The following is a 5,913-nucleotide window of genomic DNA, read 5'->3' on the forward strand; positions in this document are numbered from 1 at the left end:
TCAGGGCTTGCACTTTTATTGTATAGAAACACTTTGGGTTTTGTGTAAAACTGCTTGCTCGGACAGAAGCTAGCACATCAGAATAAGAAACTGTGCTGTGAACTCCAGAATTAAAGAAGCCAGTTACCCTCCCAATGTGTGTCTCTTGGTTGACTGACTTTGGCTTTAAAAAAGATGCAACTTCAAAATAAGACTTTTCTTGTGACTAATACATTCGTCAGGTTTCAATCTTGTGTGGCTCATACGGGATTCTCCAGTGGCTTCTAAGGGGTAATCTCTTGCTGTAACCTTTCCTTTGATTGATCTTGCCAGGTCTTTCTCCCTCCTCTCTCTCCGGCTGCCTATTTTTACAAAACTGGTAGGAACATAATTATTGTTGAAAACTCTCAGCCTGTGTCAAATCTGGTCGAACCAGTTGGCCAGTTTTCAAAAGTCCTTGCAGAGTAGGACAGTCAGAGGCACACAGAGACACTACGACAGCATAAGCTTTCTTGCGTTGGAAATCAGTACAATCAACAATAACCACAAACTTCATTTCCTAAAATCCTGTAAATTCTATAAAACTGTGTCAACAGTACTCCAGTTATCAGGCTGAAAAATGCAGTGACGGACTTTTCTGTTCCAAGAGCTTTTGGTGGGATTCTCTTATTAAGACCCCCTGCCTCCTGGTCACACCAACATCTGCTTATTTTGCTTGAGAAACCCAGCATGATCTTGAACCACTGTTTCACACAATTCTATAACATCATCATTTCTTTCCTCCCCTGTTCTTTTTCTTCCATTAATTTGCCAATGTGGCAAGTGGCTTTGACGGTTTGGACACTTTAGGAATGGGGCTTGTAAGGTGAGGAAAGTCTCAAGCATCTTCTGTTCAGCCTTCCTGGCAATAAAGACTTCTTTCTTTTAATACAGCTTTGAAATTCAACTGCCGATATTTTACCTTGAGGCTTAAGAGATTCTGGAAACTCAAGACAAGAGATTCTTCTAATTTTATCTCCAACATGTCTTGGAGCTGTAATGTAAGGAACCCTCCTTAGTTTGCAAAGACCATTAGTAACGTGTGCTGACAGGCCAGCTGCGCTCAATGCAGGTTTCAGTGATGTTCCACCAACCTTCATTTAACATTTGTGGTTCTGTGGCCAGAATATGTGGGCACGGTATTAATTCACAGCATTTCTGGGGAACAGCATCCTGGGTGGGCTGGAGAAGGAAGTGATGGAACTAGACATTAATTAAATTCACGCTTCTGCAGACAGCCCTATCCTTGAAGGACCTATCTCTTAGTGAACAAGCAGCAAAGAAAATACTGATTTATGAATGTTAATCCAGCAAGATAGACACTCATGTGTTATTCATCAGAATGGCCCCTCCCTGGAGTTTGCATGACAGCCATGTTTGGGAACAAGAGACGGCAGCCCTCCTTTGCTGGAGCTGCTTCTGTTTCTAAAATTCCACTTCATATCCCATGTTTAAAGTTTGTTGTGGCATAAATATTACTGCAATGAGAGAGAACCAGGCAAGCTGAGGACTTGGGTCTTGACATCTTGTTAATAGCACTGCTTGGTATGAATTTTCTAACTAAAGTTTGCTTACAACAGTATAGATTTTTTACTTACTTGCACTAAAAATAAATCTTGTTAAGATTTGTACTAATAGTAAATTTTTTTCTTTATCAAAGTGCTAGTTATAGGATATGTATTTCACATTAGGCCTATAAAATACATCATCCTCCAGGAAGCACAGCTCTATTCAAAGGGCTTTTTCTTTATAACTTGGCTCAGCTGACCATGGAATGGGAGAATGGGGGAGGCTCAGAAGTGGCAATAGCAGGAGAAACCAAAAATAAAGCTGCAGGATTACAGCATTGCTGTTTAGCCATTTCAACTTGAACTACCGTATTTTTACCAGCTGCTTCTTGAATGTGCTGGGGAGCAGTTTGAGGAAAGAGAAACAAAACCTGGAGCAGACACTAACTTACCCAAAACACTGTGGCTCCAATTTTAGAAATTAAAATGAATATTGAACATATATATCATTATATATAATGGCAAAGACAGACACGATGGTGTCTCAGGCATTCTCTGTGGTGCTGCTGGCATGCAGTAGAGCAATTGCCACATTATCCAGCACAATTTGAATGGAACCGAGTCAAATTTAATTAGCTTCTGTCTTTAGAGCATTTCTTCACCCACGGCACTTGTAGTCTTTAGGGTCCTGCTGTGCAACTGTAATGTTCTACACAAAATGCAAGCTGTTAGGGGAATCCCATTCCGAAATCTGCTCTAGTTTACGATTACATACTGTAACTCCTGCACTAGTGGTGGTCGGGTTTTTGTTTGTCACTTTCTTCTAGGATATCTTTACATCCTTATTTCACATGGTACTGTATGGCCGCCTGGCTGGTCCAGCCCTTAAGCCTTGGAAATGTTCTTCATGGATTTGACCATATTTAGACCCTGAGCTTTTTTCTTGCAGATTTTTGTTCCATATCTGTCCATAGTCATTGCCACACTGCCTTTACCAAATGACTTGTCTCATCTGCTCTGAAACTTTTTGCCTCTCCTTGACCATTAAATACCATTTTGGACTTTAGTTCTGTTTTATTTTTGTGAAGAAGTGCTACAAAGTAATGATTTTAAAATGCTACTTTATTGTTTTAGTTTTGTATTTAACATAAGTACAGTCTTCTAAAATTAAAGATTGCTTTCTTAATTCTAATGATAGGCATCACAAAATTGCCCACCAAACTTATAGAAGGTGCTCTATTTCAAATTCAGAATTGCTGTTTGAATTATACTGAGCATGACTGAAATACTTCCAGAACATTTTAATTACTCCTAAATGATAGAAAAATATTTTCTTAAAATACAACTTTAAAAATCTACAGAAATAGTTGTGGAACTCTGAATGCTTAATTATTCCTTCTATTCCGGGCTTTTTGCAAAAGTATAAAAAAACCCACTGACTTGTTCTACTTAAAACTGCTGATGTAACTCACGTTAAACAGATTAAATACAAATTTGTTGAGACTGCATTTCAAATCACATGATAAAACTAAAATGTGGATAAAGCAGATAACTTTTAAAGAGTAAAAGTTCAGAGAATTAAGTTTTGCAATGAATGCTGGAGACACGGTTTTGTCTCACACAGGCTTCTTCAGATCAGCTGGTCACCGGCTTTAACAATGTTGAACTGCTACACCAGCTGTTGAGCTCTCCCTGCCCTGGGAGGCATTTACTCTTTCTCGGCTGCGTTCTGCCCAGTTGGTTGTAGGGATCAATAAAGCAGCAATGGAGAGAGAAGGAGCTTTACCATCCAGCCCCCAGCCAAAACATTGCTTGCTCAAGCTATTTAGTTTCTAAGAAGACTTAAGACCAACATTTTTGTAAGTTGATTAAAGTATGTTAATGGGGTGATGATACCGGTTTCAAACTTGTTTGGCGTAGAATGTGTACTTAATGGTTTCTTATGCTCATCTTGAATGAACAGCAGCAATTGAATCCACCAGTATCAATAAATATTAACCCAGACCACTAAATACATGCCCCATTTTAGCTACATTAATCATTCAAATGAAGTCTAAAAGGATGTCAGTTGTTACAAGTTGAAAGGATATAAACCATTTAAGAAATGACAGTTTACCTAAGCTCATCTATTTACATATTTATTGGATCTTTCTTACAGGATAATTTCACAACAATGACAGAATATCACTCTCATCCAGACCTCCTGAGAGTCTTTTTCCTTGCTCAGTTCTGGTTTAGGCATTTTTTTGAGATACTCATAGGGAATGTCTGCTGTCAACAGGAATGTCTCTGTCAACATCGCCCCCAAACCATAAGCACAGGCATGTGTGTGCCATAGGAGAGGGATTTTGAAACAGTTAAGCCAAGACAAGAGTAGTCACAGGAACATTGTTCCATTCAGAAGATGCTTAATCACTCTCTGATGACCACTGAAATGGATTCCTTTTGCGCATATACGCCTCTGTAATCAGAGTGAATTCTGAAATAAACTGTACCTCAGTGGCAGTTTGAACAACTGGGTTTGCAGAAGTGCCCTCAATTTTTTTTTTTTTTTCTTGGAAACACTTTCCTCTTTGTCTGTCTTCATCAGATTCATGAGTTCATATACCGCAACACTGATTCCCTTTTCCCACAAGAAGATTTTGAGCTACCAAGGTCCCCCTTGAAACTCGTATTTTTTTCATAAGCTTAGACAACAAAACGTAGATGCTTCTTGCTCAGTGCAAACCATTTGCTTACTCACCGTTGTTTCACCATCTTTCAAGGAAACCACCACAGACTGAATGTGTAAGATACTCTTCCCGGATTTTATTGCAGTTATCCACTATGATGAAATCATAAACTACATCACCTTCCCAGACTTCTTGCTCAAATTCCAGAGGTCTTTATCTTGAGTTCTTCTGATCTTTTTAATCATTGTTTCAGTAAACAATTCTATTATTGCTTTCACATCAGTTCACCTAGAACGTGATTCAGACTCTTTCCTCGCTAGAAACCAATCAAGCCTGATAAATATTGTCCTTCCTAAGCAGCACAGCTAGCCAAAATAACCTATATGTTTTCCTAGTTAGGGTAGGAAATTGTAAGGAAATAAGAGTCCTCTGAAGCAATCAAATCTGTTTTCAGGATCTGTAATTACAATTCCTGCTTTCTCAAGCATGGAAGAATTCAAAACGCAAGAGTTTTCCTGCTCCAGCCTCTTCTAGCCAGCACCCAATACAAAGGCCTCTGACTTTCCTGGGCACGCTTTAGAGCTGCTTTGGGCTTTGTTATTATGTTGTTCCTGAGCTCTGCCTTTGTTTTCTTTGAATGGTCTCCTACCTACTGCCAGGCTCCCCGAGCAGCATGCAGAACGTTCTCTGCCACAGTGTTCAAACAGCTGAGCAACCTTGTATTTACCTTTGGCTTGCAAAAGAAACGTTTGCTTAGTATTCTCTTGCCGATGTTTATTGAAAGATGGTGGTTAAGTCCCGCAATTTCAACCCAACCTACAAACACTTTACGAAGGACTATCTCAGGAGGATGTGGGAGAAAGATCACCACTTGTTCTAGATAAGACCTACGTATTCTCAAAATAAGAAACATTTGTTGCTCTTACAGTGAAACTATATCTGTATTAAAATTTTATTCAAAATGGTGTTTCCAAGTGTATCTAAGACTGCTAGTGGCAGGTCTTGGTGAAATGCCATTGCCCCTGCGATGTTTGAAAACCCAGAAGAAAGTCTCAACAATTTTGTCCCTGTTTTGCATTAGCAAAATGAAGCGTTAGAAAAATGTATCAATAATAAGATTTTATTGCAAAATCATGATTAAGGTTAACTTGAAACCATATCATAGATTTTGAATCAAGCTGTGAAATATTCTGGGCATTGTGATTTCCAGTTAAGCCAAAGTCAGTTGGGCTGTCTGGGGAAACGTATAAATTTTACCATTGATTTGAGTAATAAACCAGTGAAATAATTCTTTTCAGAGAGTTAAATATTTACACTTCTAAATAATTGTTACACAGAATAATTTACTATTTAATTCCTTTAGTGCTCTCCTAATTAGTTTGTGAGATTTTTTATATATGCTCTGTAGAAGTAGCTACGCTAGAAACTGGACAGTCATCCAAATTCTGCCTTTAACTGATAAATAGGTTGCAGGCAGCGCTTTTGTTGGGACTAACAAATGGAAGAACTGGATGTACGCAATACTGCTTTGCAAACTGCAGCTATTACTGCCCAAGGCAGTAAGATGACGGGCATAATGCCCCCAGTCTTGGGGAGCTGCAGTGACTTCCAGGCCGGGGAGCGGGCGAGGGAACACGGCAGGCTCGCCCGATCGCCCTGCGCAGACGTGTGACGGTACCCACGAACTTGCTCGCAGGGTGCAGGAAGCCGCGCTG

This window comes from Pygoscelis adeliae, unplaced genomic scaffold (assembly GCF_000699105.1).
Source record: "Pygoscelis adeliae isolate BGI_AS28 unplaced genomic scaffold, ASM69910v1 Scaffold160, whole genome shotgun sequence".
NCBI lineage: Eukaryota > Metazoa > Chordata > Aves > Sphenisciformes > Spheniscidae > Pygoscelis > Pygoscelis adeliae.